Source organism: Xiphias gladius, chromosome 16 (assembly GCF_016859285.1).
Source record: "Xiphias gladius isolate SHS-SW01 ecotype Sanya breed wild chromosome 16, ASM1685928v1, whole genome shotgun sequence".
Lineage (NCBI taxonomy): Eukaryota > Metazoa > Chordata > Actinopteri > Istiophoriformes > Xiphiidae > Xiphias > Xiphias gladius.
The window spans coordinates 21160001-21178966 of record NC_053415.1 but is presented as its reverse complement, the minus strand read 5'-3'; positions in this window follow the sequence as shown (position 1 = coordinate 21178966).

Sequence of the window (18966 nt, the reverse complement as noted above, 5' to 3'; positions counted from 1 at the left end):
CACATTATGTACAGTCCTAAGAACAAAATGCCAGGGGGGAGTTAACAGCACAGAAAAGGAAAGAAAAGTGCTGTTATGTGACTTAGATGAGACTGAAGATGAAGTCCATTTCATGTTTTACTGTTTATTATGTAATGACTTAAGAATTATACTTTTGAGCAAATTGTATTTAATTTCTGATGTGGTCTTTTGTACGGATGACAATAAAATTAAAGTAACTTAAAAAATAAAAATTGAAAAGTAACTACAGAGAATATAGACAGTCAGGTTGGTATGCGATTTACTTTCATGTGAGTGGTTATTTCGCCAGCCACAGCAGTTCACCAACTAGCCCTGTGACTAGTCACCAAATCACCAAATCACCAAACATCTAGAGCCAAATAGTTCACACGCTCACCAGGGTGAATTTTGCTGTGCCACTTTCTGTTGTGACCTGCTATGACAAGGTTTTTCTATTTTCTCCCAGACACTGGCAAAGTAATACTGAGAAACGCTACAGAAATAAAACCCAAAACCACACCGGATGTAAAACACCGGTGGATCAGCACAGCAGCACTGCATACAGTGCCTATGTTAAGGTGACACTGGACAGGAACACTGCAAGGACCGAAAAAAGGAGACAGGAAGTGAAGAACAGACAGACAGACAGGTGTGAAGCCTGAATGACAGCGGTTGCAGAGTGTGAAGCATCAAATGCTCACAGGAAGAGTGATGAAGTAACGAGTAACAGGAGAGAGGAAGTATGGCATATGTGTGTGTTTCCAGTGTACTATATATGTGTGTGTGTGTGTGTGTGTTTAGGTCAGTCCATGACTGAGTCCATCTGTTGTCCTGTCAGCTCTGCCAAGTCACATGACCTCTGACAGGACACACACACACACACACAGAGACACACACACACACACACACACACACACACAGACACACACACACACACACACACACACACACACACACACACACACATTTTTTTCATATTCAGTTTGCTTCATTGCTATGACCAACGTACATTCCTACTGTATATACTGTATTAAATTTCACCTCAGGGAAGTGGATCAGATTCGGATGACCTCATTAAGGTGTTATTCGTACACTATTGGTTAACGGCACAGAAGAAACCATTACCTAATGTTAATTTTCATTTCATAGGACGGTATAGCAGCTGCTGGTGGCCACAAGGCCTGAACTGGAGAAGAAATCACGGTCTCCACATCTCCAGTACCAACGTCAACACACCAGCTGAACCAGCTATGCTAATTGGCAAATTTAAGGCCTAAGAGGCAAATTTGTGATTTTGGGCTGTATAAATAAAACTGACTGGAAATGGGTAGCCACTGCTGTTATTCCAAGCCCATGGGCCACGCTGTACAGCAGCTATGGTGCAGTGTCTGAATATGCCATATGCCGTATGCAGTATGCCATATGCCATATAAAACAAATTTGCAAATTCGTTTTATAGGAAACATGATGCAGGTCAGAATGATACAGTGAGGAAATGTTGTTAATTTACGAAATGTGAATGTTGTCTGGTTCAACAAGCTAAGGTGCAGGACAAGACGTGTATTCATGTTTGTGGACATGTGATTTACAGAGCAGATATGTGTGCTGTGGTAGAAAACAAAATGCAATTTAATCTCAGTGGGCGTAGGTTTATGTTGAAGTGCCAGGTTTTTCGTAATTTGCATTGTTACAAGTGTCTGTGGCTGTGTCAGAAATTACTCGCATTTACTATATTGTGCATTGTGTCATTATGTGAACGTCTGTACTACAAGTGAAAATGAATGAGAAATTCATGCTCTATATGCCCTCAAAAAATCTCACAAATAGTGTCCATGGCGTTCATACTCATTTCTGCGTACAGTCCCAATATAAGTGGGTTTCCGTCCAAACGTAACGTAAATCTTAACAAATTTGCGAGAAAATCAACAAAACAGTTGGTGGCACTAATTCTCCAGCTCGTGCCATTAAAACCAGTGCAGAAGAAGAGGGTGCCAGTTAAACCTCATCCTTCCACACAGATCTGTTTTTGTCTGCTGCTATTTTTCAGTCTCATCAGTGACGTTTAAGTCACACGCTTCATGTACATCATGATTCATCATTTTGCTTTTATCAATACAACTTTCCAAATCTCAGCTGAACATTAATTCCCCCCCCCCGATATTTCAAGATTTTTTTCAAATGTCCGGTGTTTCCCCTGTAGTTCTTTTATGCGCACATTGAAAATGCACCTAAATACATGTGGACGGAAAACTGAACTAATGAAGTGCTTTGCAGGTGTCAGCGATGATGCAAAATTACAATTATTGATAAGGGTCCGGCACTGCAATTTACCGCTCACTATAGAGTAAGTGTCTGGTAAATAGAGAGTAGTGGATGAGGGGAACGAGGGACAGCTCATAGACCCAGCCGCTGTGAGTTTGAATGTGGTTTTCCTGCTCCTGGAACCTGGATGTTTTGGTTTCACTTCAACTTTTTGTAAAAGCAGGTGCTGAGCCCCGTGGGGTACTGTAGTATTTAGAGTAGTTCCACATGCCAAGCTAAGCGAAAAATTGGTGAAAATTGTATAAGGAAGGTGAAACATCTGGTCATAAGATTAAGCCATGGTATAGTTATAAGTAGTTTAGCTATCCAGGAGACTCCACTGCTTTCACATTACCTGTCTACCTCTCTCTCGCTCTTCCAGCCGGTTGTTTAGTAGTCGACTTTATGTTCTGCAGACAGCTGGTTAAACTGCCACTGTGTTGAATTAGCTACAAAATGCACACGCGAGCGAGGGCGCGCACGCTTCCGCGCGCACACACACACACACACACACACACACGCACACACACACACACACACACACACACACACACACACACACACACACACACACACACACAGAGCCAGCTGATGCTGACATCAGCTTTTGCAAGGGAAGGATTAAATATATCTGCTCTATTGAGCTGGGAATTAGACAACACACACGCACACACTCACACACACGCAAACACACAGACAGACACACAGGTATATACACAAACACGCACTCGCTCACATACACACACGCATAGATTAAGACACAGACAAAGAAAGCGCAACTTGGTGAACTGAGCATTCAGCAACAAAATAAAATGAAATATGCGTATTTTTCTTTTATGTTGTAAAGTGTGTGTGTGTGTGTGTGTGTGTGTGAGTCTAATCCAGGCTGACCAGGCAGTCAGTAATCAGCGAGGCCAGCTGTGTATTATAATCCCACACACACACACACACACACACACACACACACACACACACACACACAAGCAACAATGTGATTCCTGACTGAGGAGGAAAAGCAGAAATATTTTCTTCCTTGTGAAAAAAGCGGGTCAGTGCTTCACAACAACCTGTAGACGTGAACGCTTCAATTTTTTAAGTCTTCAGAGACTCAATAGAGTGCAAAGAAACATTTCACTGAGTGTCAGCCTCACAGTCTCATCTCCATGTCCATAACGTCAATACATGGTGAAATATAGTCCACCCTCTCTCTCAGATTTAGAATCTTAGACTTTGCCTACGACAACTCACCTCAGTGCCCCAGAGGGCGACAACTAAATCCAGAGTGGCAAGACTGTCCCCAAGCGCTTGCTCATGGGGGAATGTCGGGTCTCTGTAAATACATAACTAGAAAGAGTACGGTCTAGACCTGCTCTATATGAAAGGTGCCCTGAGATAACCCCTGTTATGATTGAGCGCTATATATATAAAATTGAATTGAAAGACTCTTGACTGATCACTAGGACCTGCAAGGCGAGGATCATGTGAGCGATGGGGGGGGGGTAGCTGATCTAACATTTACTTAAGTAGGATTTTGAATGCAGGACGTTTACTTGCACTCTGTAACTTTTACAGAGTGGTATTTGTAGTTATCGATGAATGTTTATAAAGATGGACGACATGACAGCTCCCCAAAAAGTGAAGCCAAAACAACTTGATCGCCCCCTGCAGTATAGGTCATACACCCCACCCCCTCCGTATTAGAGGATGGAACAAGGGCCAAACTAAAAAATCAAAGTAATCGTCACATAAAATTTTTCCCAAAGACGGCTTTTGTCATTTTAGGCAGTTCTTACATTCAAGTGTTCATTTTCCGGATAAGTTTGGTTTTCATTATTTATTCGATGCTATAGAAAGGTGTTGTGACGTCATGATGGACCGCTGTGTGTGTGTGTGTGCCCGTGATTGAGTTGGGCGGGTGTGTGGGCGGGACCTCAATACTGCAGCTCAACCCACTGATCACTGCCGTGCAGACTCCGGCTCCAGATGACGTCACCAGCGCAAGATGGCGGCGCCGCATCCGGGACATTTTGGCTTCACTTTTTGTACAGTGGGAGGAAATGGAGACGTGTCATCCATCTTTTTACGCAGACACTGGTAGTTTTACTTAAGTGAAGGATCTGAACACATCCTCCACCACTGAATGTTATTACAATGTTATACGACAGACCACACTGCCTGTCGGGTTTGACGACGTTTATGAGTTTTAATTAAAAAATATTGCAGTACCATTGGCACATTTCAGTAGGAACTGATGAATGGAAACGCCATTTGTTGTGTTTTTATTACAGTTGCACCGAGGTATCTCTTCTTTATTCTGACGATGTGAACAGAGCTGGTAGAAATCTTTTGCTGGGCAAAAAAAAATCTGTGATAATAGATCTATAATACACAATTTAGAAAAGTGACTTCATACCAACAAGCTGTCAAGGCTACCAGAAAGTAGCCCACTGTCAGCTCCAATTACCATGATGTACTGCCATTGACATTATTTGACTATTGTTGGGTGAAAACCTTTTATGTCTGAAATGTATGCCACCTTTTCAGGAACTAACAGGCAACTGCAGTGTGTGTGATTGTTCAGTGGGGTATGGAAGCTTCTACGAACCATTGTCCTGGTCTGAAGATTTTTTCTTAAGACCCCTTCTACTTGTCTTACAACATGGAAAATCACTAAACAGTGAGATGCAAGGTTTTCACCATCGCATATGTTGTCGAATCTTATCTTTTCTTGCTCGAACACTATTTTTATGTCAACAATTGGACAGACGAGGAACTCAGCCTATTGGTCGAAAGCTCTGGATCCTACTGATGGAAAAGATAAAGAGAAAGAAGTTTATGGGGGCACTAATGTATGTCCCTGTTCCCTGAGAGAGACTGTACAACACACACACACACACACACACACACACACACACTTGCACCCACACAGTAACCTGAGGGAACGACAGGACAAAGAAACTAATGGAAATGTGAAAAGACAGAGAGAGAGGTCTGAGAGTGGCTGTCTCTCACCCTGAGGCCAATAGCTGGTAATGACAGTGGTCAAAGACACACACACACGCACACACACACATACACACACACAGTAAACAGAGCAGTGGCCGGCAGCAGCAGAGATGCTGAAACAAACTACTAGATACAGTTTGATGTTTGTATGTTCGTCCCTGCAGGAATCTGAAATCCTACAATCAGAAGAAACTGGCGAAAACTCGAACCACCAGCTCATAATGTGCAGTTTACGAGGAGATACACATTGATATGCAGGAAATGGTCTAAACAAGATATTTCCATTTCAGCCAATTTCCCTACAAATACATCAAAAGCAGCTTGTGCTTTGTTTCGTTTTGAAGACGTTTTCTCAGGCAGAGCTTCCTCCCAGGCTGTGTATGACCTCCAACTGGCTCCACAAGTTCAAATCTCAGCAAACCATTTCATTACTAACCTCAAAACCTAAACTGGGGCAGCTCTGACCTGAAACCACAAACGAAACACTGGATTTGATTGGAAGGACCTCGTTGGGAGGAAGACCTACCTGACAGACTGAATTCAGGGCACAAAACTTTCACGGAAGGTTAATTTTCCTGGCTCGCTCTTCACACAGCTACCAACCCACTCACATTTTCCTCACAAAAAAAAAAATGTTTAATGTTAAATTCTTACTCTGACCTGAACAAAAGCATGTCTCAGAGAAAACTAGCTGGATTTACTGCAGAAAAAAGGATGCACATTCTGGGTCATTATATCAGTGGGGCCGTTTATACTGTAGATATTTTGATAAATTGTTTGTCTGACCTCTGGGATACATCATGATACAGACACCAAGCTGATTTTTGTGTTGTGTGGACGGCCTGTAGCTACGGTGGCCCTGAGAGCTCAGCGCACCTGCAACAAAACACAATCAAATGGCGAAAACATCCTCGTCAATTTGGTGACGCATTTCTTATTTTCCATTCTAACCGCATACCGGCTCATTCAGAGAAAATTAGGCGATAGTCATGGTTACTATTATAATATCCAGCCCCAGTTTGAAAAAGAACGACTTTCTATACCTGCGACCTGCAAATATTGATTTTTTTTAAGACTATTATAACTTTACGTTTTTATTTATCCCTAATATCTGTTCTATTCTTTCCACAATAAAAGCATTTTAACTGTCTGTTGGTTTTTATTTCTATCAGTCAAATTCTGTGATACTGTGATGCTGCAATGGAGCTATAACCAATTTTGTGTTTCATCGCCTTATGCACAGAGAATTTAAGGAATCGAAGCTTGAAAAAAATTCAGTTAAAGAATCCTGGTTTGGTTTGGTTTGGTTGTCCATGGCAGTTAAAACAAAGAGCACATGTATCACCAATAGTAGGATATTTCTGTCACGTAAATTGGAACCTTTGAAATTCATGTTTTGTCATGTTGTTGCCGCCTAGCGTCTTGTAAAACCATATGGGCTGCAGACAATTTGGTGCAGGACACTTAAATAAACAAGTCAATCAATCAGCCAACCTACACATTATAGGACGGTTGAGATGTCCTGCGCCTCTCCGGTTTGGCGAATGCAATTCCTCCGCTCTCCGCTCACAGATAGGAGGTAAGACGCGAGGAAGCGATACAAATGAGGGAACTGAGGAGCCACATCAGCTGAGCAGAAAGCACCCACTGAGCCAGACAGGTGGAAACACAGGTTTGTAGACAGTCCAGCTTTCTGTCTGTCTATTTTCTGGTTGTCATGGAAGCGCTGTTTAGTAGCAACACAACTGGTGATGTCACTGTGGTCGGCTCACTGGGAAACTATGGCGCGCGCGCACACACACACACACACACACACACACACGCACACGCACACGCACACGCACACGCACGCACACGCACACACACGCGCACACAGAGTCAGCTGAAAGGTGACCTGCAGTCTCTCTGTTCTTCGTCCACATCCTCGATTTTCTGTCCAGGTTGTTTGTAAGAGTTCTATGTCCAGCAAAATGAAAAAAAAAAGAAAAAGAAAAAGTAAAACAAACAAAATAAAAAAAAATGTTAAAGCTCTTCTTCTACCTCTCTGTCAAACAGTGATCTGGTTCATCAGCCCCTCTTTCGCTCGGCAGTGTGGCTGGATGACACACTCTTTGTTTCAGCAGGTTTAAAGTTGGAAATCATGAAATGTTTTTCATACTATTTATGGTTGGCATTTTTCCAGCAGAAGCCACTCAACGTATTTACAAGCAGTAGTAGTTGTCATTGTTTGCGACTGACTCCACCATTCCCTGAGCAAGATTCAAGTTGCCCTCTCACGTCCGAGGGATTCACAGGAACGCGGGACACAAGACAACCGAAACGAGTCACACAGTGACCACAGAGAGACGCAAAACAACCACGAACTCAATGACATCCACCTCACTGTTTACTGTTCACACTCCCACAGCCAAATCAGAGCTGTATTAAGTTACTGCCGATGCAAACCCAACGTTTCCTACTGTGTGGCTGTTAATGCGTAACAGTCACAGGAAACATAACATATTTGATAAAAAAAATGCATCTAAAAAACAAGGCAACTGTCATTTTCAGCATTTTTTTTTTTTTTTTGTCAGTGGGTCAGTTTTATGAATTGAAGGTAGTTGTTTAACCATCTTCTGATTTAGAGATGAGGTTACAGTAATCACCTCAGTTAATATGATTCAATGTGGCTATTATTAATGAGTGATTACTGATGACCGATACCAGTCAGTTTCTGTCAGTTTGTACAGAAGCAGTTTGCCAGAATCAGGGATTTAATTTGGATCACGCTCGGTAAGTGATGTAGAGTCTGTTCGTGTGAATTTTAATCCTCCCATGTGTACGACTGACATCATGTTGTATGGTTTACATACAGCAGCAGGGATTTGACACACACACACACACACACACAGCAGGAGGTACAGTGAGGTTACTCCGTCCGTCCAACCTTCACTTCAGGACACCGTGACTTCTGCTCTGCCTTTAAATAGCTGCTCCGCTCCATCGAGACCTGACACTTTCTGTTCAAGGTGAGACTCAGCTTTCACACTAAGATCCAGGACTGATCTGTTCCACTGCTCTAACTGATACTGCTAACAAAGGTGCAGACCTTAGGGGCCCCGACACTAATGAGCCACCTCACCGTCTGACAACTGACACTGAACTCAAAGAGGAGGCAAGAAAAGACACACAGCTGCATGCGAAAGCCTGGGCAGCCCTGGGCAAATTACATATATTGCTGATTTTTGGAGGGAAAAGAAGTAGATGCAGCTAACACGCATTAAAATGGCCTTTTCTTCAAATGTTAATGCACTGAGAAAAACAGGAAAAGAATCAAACTAACTGTGGCATGAGCAAAAGGGAACCCTACTAAGACAGTACTTAGTAACCCCCACCCTTGCAAGCTGTCAGCATGGGGGTATGAAGGTGGAAACATTCTGCTTGGGGTTGTGTGGCAGCCAGTGGCACAGGAAACACTGCACAAATAGAGGTGGGAATGGATACCACTACATGTCACCGATTTCTGGATGCAAATGTCCTGCAGTCAATCGGGAGGACGAAACTGAAAAGAGGCTGGCTTCTACAACAGGACAATGACCCAAAGCAAATCTCAAATCCCACATTTTTTTGGTTTCATTTTTTCTTTTTTTTTAAGTTCATGAAAGAAAAAGTAACAGTAAGAAAGGTTGATTTTTAAACAACAATGACCACTGTCATTACTTTTGCATGCAACTGTAATGGTTTTTCTATTGCTTGGATGTTTCCGGGTGAATAGAAACTCTTTGATTCATTAACAGATGTTCAGAATCTAGTACTGACCCTTCTTTGCATCCTCTCAGTCTACCCCCACCCACGGCAAACACGTCAACAGACAAAAACTCAAAAAATGTCAACGTGCCGTTGTTGGGATTGCTAACTGATATACAGCATGCACTGTGACCTGAAGAATGCAGAAAATCACCAGGAGTGCTGGTAACGACCGGCAAAGATTTTATTCTAGTAATTGTGCCAAAAAATTAAAGTTATTATTTGTAACTGATTCTGTTTTCTGCCTGAACAGGACGCTTCAGAATCACAGAGATAAACCAGATGTTCCTCTATTACAGACTATCAGGGATTAACACACACACACACACACACACACACACACACACACACACACACACACGTATGCAACCCACTGCATGTAGGTTACCCAGCAGGCTGTGCAGGATTTGGTGGGACATGATTGGTTGATCCAGAAGGGGATTGTGGGATTGGGATTATAATCCACAGATAAGTGTGTGTGTGTGTGTGTGTGTGTGTGTGTGTGTGTGTGTGTGTGTGTGTGTGTGTGTGTGTGTGTGTGTGTGTGTGTTGTAGCTGAGTTAGTATAATCTGTGGTCTAATAATAGAGATTACACTCACATTCTTCTGAACGTCTACTGACAGTCATCTGACTTCGTTCCCACCCTGCTGAACTGTCTCAGAAAAAAACTGAACTCCTCTGACCTCCCTGTGACTCAGTGTGTGTGTGTGTGTGTGTGTGTGTGTGTGTAAATGGACTGCACTTATGTAGCACTTTTCTAGTTTTATCGACCACCAAAAGCGCATCACACCGCATTCCACATTCACCCATTCGCACTCACAGATACTGATGGCACAGCCATCAGGGCAATTTGGGGTTCAGTATCTTGCCCAAGAACATTTCGGCCCTCTCTTATCAAAAAGACCTTTCCATCTGCAGAGCTGCAGCTCGCACGATGTTTTTTGTTTTTCTCACCATTCTGAGTAAACTCCAAAGACTGTTGTGTGTAAACATCCCAGGAGATCAGTGGTTTCGCACAGTCAAAGTCACTGAGATCGCATTTTTTTCTGATGTTTGATGTGAACGTCAACTGAAGCTCCTGACCTGTATCTGCACGATTTTGTGTACTGCACTGCTGCCACATGATTGGCTGATTGGCCAACTGCATGCATACGGAGGTGTAAGTGAGTGTACGGTGATTTGATTTCCGGTACCGACACCAGCCCAAATCTTCCCAGCTCCATAGCCCCAAAATGTAGCCAAATCTGGCGGCTATATCCAGACTACAGCTGGTCCAACTCAGCTGAATATCTGAGTCTTTATCCACTTTGTTCCAGACTGAAGTAACCCAAACTCTTGGATAGTTTGCCAGGACTTTTGGCTCAGGCACTTGTGTCCCCTTCAGGATGATATTTAATCACACTGATGTAACGTGATCCTTCGACTTACTACTCATCTAGCGCCATCACAATTTTTATTTGTCCAATACTTGGTTTATGACCAAATACCTGCAAAACTAATGATATTCCCATCAGCCTCAGCTGTGCATTTTATCTAGTTCCATTTAGCAAATGTAAACTGGTTAGTCTTGTTAATTTCATTTTTCATCAGCACGAAAACAAACACGTCACGGAGGTTTTATCACTCCCCAGGACTAACGGCTAAAAGACAGCGGTGAATGTTTTCTACACCTTTATTCCAATCGAGTAGGACCCGAAGCTGCAGCCAGAAAAACATTAACCCGGCCCGAAAGACGAGAAGACGGCCGTGACGTCACTTCCTTCTCAACATGCTGACTCATCAAACATTCAACAGCTTCTGCACTCAACTAATGGAAGAAGAAACGTGAGACAAACACACATTAACACACACCTTGGTAGGCAGGTGGTCGGGGCGCACTCATTGGTTCCTACTCTAATGGTCTTTTAGACTAAAAACTGAGGCTGACAGAATGAAACCACAGAAGACAGGAGGATGTAGAGAGTAAAGTTGTGTCTTAGTTTCTATGAAACTTTGTTTTCTACGTGACTTTGTGAGTGACATAATCAACTTTTCTGTAATTTTCTTGTTTACACTCAGAAGCCGTCTTTCTGACTTAAAATCTGAACTCTGGTCTACACTAAGCCAGCTACATCTGACAGTAAATCCTTTTCGTTACGTTTTTTTTTTTTGGCCATCTGTAGATGTTATGCCAGCATTGAAAACTAGCGGAGAACAATTATGTTGGGGGCGGTAGAGTTTAAGGATAAGTGTGGTGATACTCTGTATTTTTCTTACTGTCAACAAATCCCACATAAAGACCGAAACCAACAATGAACTGACCCTGCAAACAAGTATTGTTATTGTGTATCCAAAGCTTGATAGATCTTATTCCTTTGTGCCACAGAGCTCCAACGTTGTCTATAAACTATTAAAAACACATCTGTGAGCCACATTGTTGAACTTGGTGACATGTTCCTTTATTACCATGAACACACACACACTAGTTTATTTTGGTTCAATCACACATAAACCAATCCTGCTGTCTCTAGAGCACCAAATGTGGATCAATCCACTGTTGAAAATAGTCACTTAACTATTCCCTAACGAGTACACAAATGTCTTCCTCTTTGAGGAGCAATTGGTAAAAAATTCAGGGACCAGCTGTTTTAGGATTTAAAAATTAAACTCTATATTTGTGAGCTGTTTTTAAAGATTCATGTCTTCAGTGAGAACCAAAGGGCTTAAAGCTGAGTGCCCAGGACACAGGGTAGGGAAGTAAGAAAGTGTTGAGAGATGGACCAATACATTGTTGATTTTGGTCTTTATTTTTTGACATTAAGAAAAAAATTTGAATAACACCAGACTTATCCTTTAAGACGATTTTCTATCAACTCTTGGCCTGTCTATCATCACTTCACTCTCATTTTAAATGTGAATATAGACTGTGGCACAGTTGTTGTTATTAAGGTGTATTTATGTGATTTATGGAATTCTGTCAGACGACCTCATGGTCATAAGCTACCTTGCTCCTGGCTGTAGCCTGATATCTAAATGTCAGATATGAGAGTGGCATCAATCTTCCCAACTAACTCTCCACCAAAAAGGGAATAAAAGTATTTCCCAAAAAGGTCAAAAATGTTTGCTTTAACCAGCCGAGATTCAGCAGAACAATCACACTCTCTCTCCCACATGTCGGTTGTGACGAACACAGACCAAAAAATGACCGATTTCGGTGTGGACTGACATCTTTACAAATAAAACCAACCGTGTCTCTTAGAAATTACATTTATATACAACTGAAGTGCAACAGCGAACATGTTTTGCACCGGATTACATTTTCTGTTAACACAACGAGGATATGTTGTGAATTTAAGTGTTTGGCAGGTAGCTAATATGTTAATACTGAGCGTATTGGTAAAATGTTCACAGACAACGTATTTCTTTTCCGTAAAAATATCAGTAGAATGTAGTGACCACGGCATTGTTAATTAATTTGTTATGGTTATGTTCAGGCACTGGCAGCTCTTGGTTAAGGTCAGGGAAAGATCGTGGTCCCGTTTAATACAGAAAAAGGTTCACAGTGACTTCAGACACAACATGTTTATTTACATTTAACCAAAACCACAATCTTTCTCTAAGCTTAACCAAAGTGCTTTTGTTGCCTACATCTCACCACAGACGGGACTGATGATGTGAACCCTGGTCTCTTGTGTAACAGTCGTGCACCTTGCACATCCATCATCCACCCCAACCACCTCCTTGTGACTCTGCTGCTGTTAATAAATATATTGCTTCATTCATTCATTCAAAAAAAAAAATGTTGCTTGTGAACATAATCCAGCCTGTGACTGAGTTTCCAACAAAACGTGTTTGCTGTCGCAGTTTAGTTGCATAGAAACGTAATTTCTAGGAGACGTCCAGAGTCTCACAGGTTTAACTCCTGATAACTTCCTGCAGCCTCACATCTGAAGACACAACGTGTAAGTGTGTGTACATGTGTCAGTGTGACCTTCACAACTTCAGTGTGTGTGTGTGTGTGTGTGTGTGTGTGTGTGTGTGTGTGTGTGTGTGTGTGTGTAATACCTAAGAGACATGAGTCACGAGGAAACACTTCATCACTGCCGCCCTATTTACACACCCTCTGTTTTTCAGACACATAGTTGACTTTTCCTTTATATTCTGTCCTTTTTACACACACTTTCCTAACTCACTCTCTCTCTCTGTCTCTCTCTCTCTCTCTCTGATTTCCGTCAGGCCACTAATTGTGTTTTTCATAATAATCATCCAATCACATTTCATTACTGCCATCACTTCCTCCATGTCACATGACGGGAACTTAATTGAAACTTCCTGAGAACATGGAGAGCAGGTGCAGACACACGCACACATATACACACACATGCACACACAGGTAGCTCCATAAATCACAGCAGACAGAATGGGAGTAATGAGGTGTCTAGCTGTTGGGGGGGCAACAAGACTTTTTGTCCCCCCACTTTCAGGTTTTATGGTAAAATGGTCACATTACATCAAAGTGATCTGACATCCAATAAAAATTTGATTATGAATTACGTGTGTTTGACGTGTTTGTTTGCGTACAACCGCATATCCCGAGTGCTGTCTTTCCTAGCTGTGCCCCGCATACCCATCACACTCGCGAGGAAAACTTCTCAAGTATAGGGGTGAACGACTGGAAAAAAAAAAACGCCCCCCAGACTCTGGACAACCACAGGAGGAGTGCTAAACACGGGCAGGCTGTGCAGAAGGGGCTCCCGGATAGCAGGCCGTTGAGCCTGGCCAGAGGCGGGAGGGCATGCTGGACCAGCTGCACTGTCGGCGATTTCTCGTGCGGCGGGGGCTTGCCATCAAGGGCCGCGGGGAAGAAGTCCAATTTTCAACAGCTGACCACCATGGTGGCAATAAAGAACCGGGTTCCTGAGAAATTCATGGTGACAGGGATGTTTGCCTCCCGGGAGACTCTATAGGAAATAATAGAGAACTACGTTGCCGTCCAATGTGGACAATACATAGTGAGGTGGACAAGCTACTGTGTCTACCTCGTTGCGCTGATGTCCGAGGCCCCAGCTGAGCGGAGCTTCTCAAGTCTCCGTCATTTGAAGACCTGCATCCAATCTACAGTGACAGCTTAACAACCTGCTTTTCCTGCACATCCACAAAGACACAAAGTGTTAAATAGCTTTTGATTTGGGGGTGGTAGGCTCACTCAAAACTTAATAAGCCTAAGGGACTAAACCTCACCCTTCTGGGTTGCTTTCTGTTTGTTTTTTTAAGGAGGCATACTAACATACTGTTATGTGTAATTTGATTCTGTTTCAAACCTTATTAAAAACTGCTACCATTTTGATCTATTGGTTCCCCGATGAGTACACGGAGTGCATTTCCTACCATATTTTGGTTGTACAAAAACAGTAGGCTAGGATGAGATTGAAAGGAAGTTGACGTGAAAAAGTTCACTAGCCTATTACGCCAATCCGAAGCTGGATGACCCCCCAACTCACAAAAACTCATTCCGGCGCCGCTGTGCTTTGTACTGTAGGCAGCAGTTAGCCGGTTAAGCACGCACACTCACACACTGCACTACTCCACAAACTGCAGTACTCTGAGTATTAGTGCTAAATACACTTTAGTTAGATGACACGAGTGGTACCACTCTCATTTCTGTGTATTAAATATGATGCTGGAGCAAGGTTATGATTAGCTTAGCTTAGCATAAAGACAGGAAACAGTGCTCCCGGCCAAGAAACAGTCTGCCACACATACACTCGTAAAACTGCAATGGGTTGTTTGTAGACTTATACAAACGAGATATAATGTGTTAATGAGTTTTGGAGGTCTTGGTAGATGGATTCAGTTCCCTGTGGACAGAGCCAGGCTAGCTGTGGGTGACAGAGCCACCCAGCTGCTGGCTCCAGCTTCACATTTAACGTACAGACAAGAGTGGACTCGATCCTCTCATCCAACTGTCTGCAAGGAATCGAAGAAGCACATTTTCCAAAATCTCAAACTATTCCTTCCAAATTTTCTGAGTCACAAAACAGAGAGCACAACCAGAAAAACATGAGCACACTTTAGAAAAAAACACCAGTTACTGCACAAGAATAAAAATGATAAATGCAATGCTGATCTTTAATCAAAAATTGATGTAACATTGACATCCTTCCTCTTCTCTTTTAACCGGGCAGCAATAAAGTCATTACGGTGAGCTCATTACACCTCACTGCCGTCAGTCTACACACACGCGCACACACACACACCCAAAGCACGCAGAGCGAAGATAGATTTAGTACAGGGACAACAGTTTGTGCTCGCGTCCGTGTGTGTATGTGTGTGTGTTCTCTGTAGGGTTTCCAAACTAATCTGTCCTGACGTAACAACACGCTGCTTCTCAATCTGCCCACTGCTGGAGTCCTGGCACGCACACACACACACACACAAACATACACATACGCAGTGTTTAGCAATGTTTTCATGCTCTAAAAATAGGTAAAATTGATTTGTGTGGAGGAGAACGAGAGAGAGAGAGAAAGAGAGAGAGAGAGAGAGAGAGAGAGTGTGTTACAGTAGGATAAATCCACCTTTACTGTACAACCGGAAAATGTAAACTGACCGGCTGTTATTGCGGACTTACAACTACACACCCGCTTGTTTGAGCTCGTTAGTGCATCCTAATGTCCCTTTAGTCAGCCTACTGGCAGGTTGGTACTGTCTAACAACTAGTTAGTCCAGTCTAACAGCAGGTGAGGACGTTCTAACAACTAGTTACAACAATCTAACAGGACACTAGTACGCTCCGGCAGCAGATTGGAGCAGTTTAACAGCAGGTTGGGACGGTCTAACAACTAGTTAGTGCATTCTTACAGCAGGCTTGTAAGCTCTAATAGTCCAGGGGCTTTCAAAATCTGACACCGTGGGTCCCTCCTCAAAGAAAATGGGGTTAAAGTACCCTGATAGGCTTCGTGAGATGCGCAGCTGTTGTAGTCTGGTCGGCCGACTTGACCAGCTCATCAACACTGTCAGCAGTTGCAGCAGTGGCAGTGTGAACCCCCGCAACGCACCTGTCGCCATAATCTTTGCCTCGTATCTATGGCTCCACGCCTCCCCTTCAACTGTCCCACGCCCCACTGGGGAGGAGTGTTATAGTTTAACGGCAGGCTTGTACGGTCTAAGAGTTAGTTAGTACTGACTAACAACCAGGTTAACATGGTCCAACAGTCAGTTGGTGTGGTCCAGGGGCGGGTTAGTATTGGATGCCGGCTAGCTGGTATGGTTTAAGTGACTTGTGGCCGCATTCTGCTCCGCTCTGGTTCTTTCTTCTGATTGGACGTTCAGCTCAGTGTGAATGTGTCCCTGTCAGCGTCCCTCTCCTGCTTTAATTAAGTTGATTAGCGTAAATTAGACTCACGGAGGCCTGAGACACACAGAGTGAAGGTCCAAACACCCAAACTAAGACCGGAGGAGACCTGTTCAGCTGGGAAGGCAGGATGGAAGGAAGGAAGGAAGGAGGGACGGAAGGAAGAACAGAAGGATGAAGGTCTTGCTAATTTCATAGGGTTTGGGACGACTGGAGCGATGGCAGCGCTAAGTTTCCAGGTCACAAAGGAAAAGTATGAAAAATGGAGGCAGGGAATTTAAGTATGGGACGAATAAGATTTCAGGTCTGTTTCTGTCCGAGTTGCGGGGGGGCCGCTACAGTCCAGCTGATCAGCCATCATTATTAGACTGATCAATACACACACACGCACACATACAGACACACACACACGCACACACAGAGTCCGAATCGTCCAGAGTTGTCCTGTCTCTCTCTCTCTTTCTCTCTCTGACATGGAGATGTTGTTAACTTTCACGTAGGTGACAGAGTGACAGGCTGTGTGTGCGTGTGTGTGTGTGTGTGTGTGTGTGTGTGTGTGTGTGTGTGTGTGTGTGTGCGTGCGTGCGTGTGTGTGTGTCTGCGTGTGCGTGTGTGTGCGTGTGTGTGTGTAACTGACACTAAGGAAGCATGTTCGATACACACACAATATTAAACTGTGTGTCTGCCCGTCCCTACTTCAGAACCTGATTTTAAAAGAATCATTAATATTCCATTACAGTTTTCTAATGTTTTGATGTAAAGTAATTAATGAACGCAGGTCAAACCAACTCTGCTCAACGTGAAAACAAAACTGCCGGATCAAAGCAACTCCATTTGGAGAAAGTCAGACCCTCTCTCCCCAAAGCTGCAGTTCATTTCATTAAGAAAACAGTGCAAATAAATAAATGCACAGACGAGAATAAAAACAGAAAGTGCTGATTGATTAATCTTCTGATTATTCTTCCACAGCGTCCCGATGCAGTAGCATGAGGGTTAAATGAGAAGATAGATGCCACTCTCGTATCTGCCAGCTAAATATGCAAATATGTTGATCTTAGCAAGTAGCGGGTCTGGCTCTGTCCAGCGATGATAAAATCCTCCCACCAGCACCTCTAAAGCTCACCGATTAACACGTTTCATCTCGGCTGCGAATGCTCCATTACAAGTAAAAGTCCTGCATCAAGAATATTACGACAGTGAGTGAGTACGTGAAGGTTTATCGTTAAATGCACTTAAAGTATCAAAAGTAAAATGACCTTATTCAGGTGAATGGCCCCCTGCCAGTTATTATGAATCATAATCACTGATGCATTGATGCTGCTGCTGGTCAAAGTGAAGCCAGCTTCAACCGCTTGATAAACTGCCGGCTCCTCATAGTCAATGAAATCATCGTGCATGAATTTTTTTAAGTACAGTCTTAATCTGCAAGGTAACTGGTAACCACGGCTACGTTATGCTCCAACACCACTGCGTTTCCAAAGTAAGTCATTTACTTTTTACTCTACTAAATGTATCTGACAACTGGAGCTACCAGTTACTTTTTTTTTTTAATAATCGGATTTTATTGAAAAGAGGTTTTGGGTAATTTCATCTGTAACAATGCATCAAAGTTTAAAAGCTCCTCACCTGTTTTATATTTAACATATTACTTATTTAAGTAACGAGTAACTAAAACTGTCAAATAAATGTAGGGTTGTAGAAAGTACAATATTTTTCTAGTGAGGAAAAAATAGCATAAAATGGAAAAGTACCTCCAATTTTTACTTATGTAGAGTACTTGAGTAGATGTACTTTGTTACTAACCACCACTGAATCAGTCTAGAAAATATGATGCAGTATTGTAGATTTAACAACTCAACTACTCATCAGTATGTAAAGAAGCTGAAAATAGCTCCACTGACTACATTAACTTTTGATACTCTAAGTACATTTTTCTGATAATATTCAAGCATTTTAGCTTAAAAATGTTTAATGTTGGACTTTTGCTTGTAATCGAGTATTTTTATTGCTACTTTTATTCAAGTCCTAGATCTGAGTACCTCTTCCTCCGCTGTTTAAGTACAGTTTTAAGGTACTTTACTTTATTATATTTTATTTTACTTTATACTTTTACTTCACTACATTTCAGAAGGAGAGACTTAACTTTTTACATACACCCTTAGTTACTCTGTACTTTACAGATTAATACGCTATATACAATTCAGATTAAAAATTTGGGTTGATTAGTCAGTTATCAGAAAAATAATGATAATCAGCGACTATTTTGATTACTGATTAATCATGAAACATTTTACAACAACGTTTCAGTGTCGGCTTCTCAAATAAGGTGACTGGCGACTTTTTCTTCGTCTTAAATGACACTAAACTGAATTATTTGGACTGTTGATCAGACGATACAAGACACGCGAGGGTGTCGCCCATCTGATGGACATTCCTGAGCAGTTTCGTGCATTTTTCGTGCGGCCGAACAATAATCGATCAAGTATCAATCGAGCACCCGATCAGCAGGTTAATCCATGATGGAAAATTATCGTTGGTT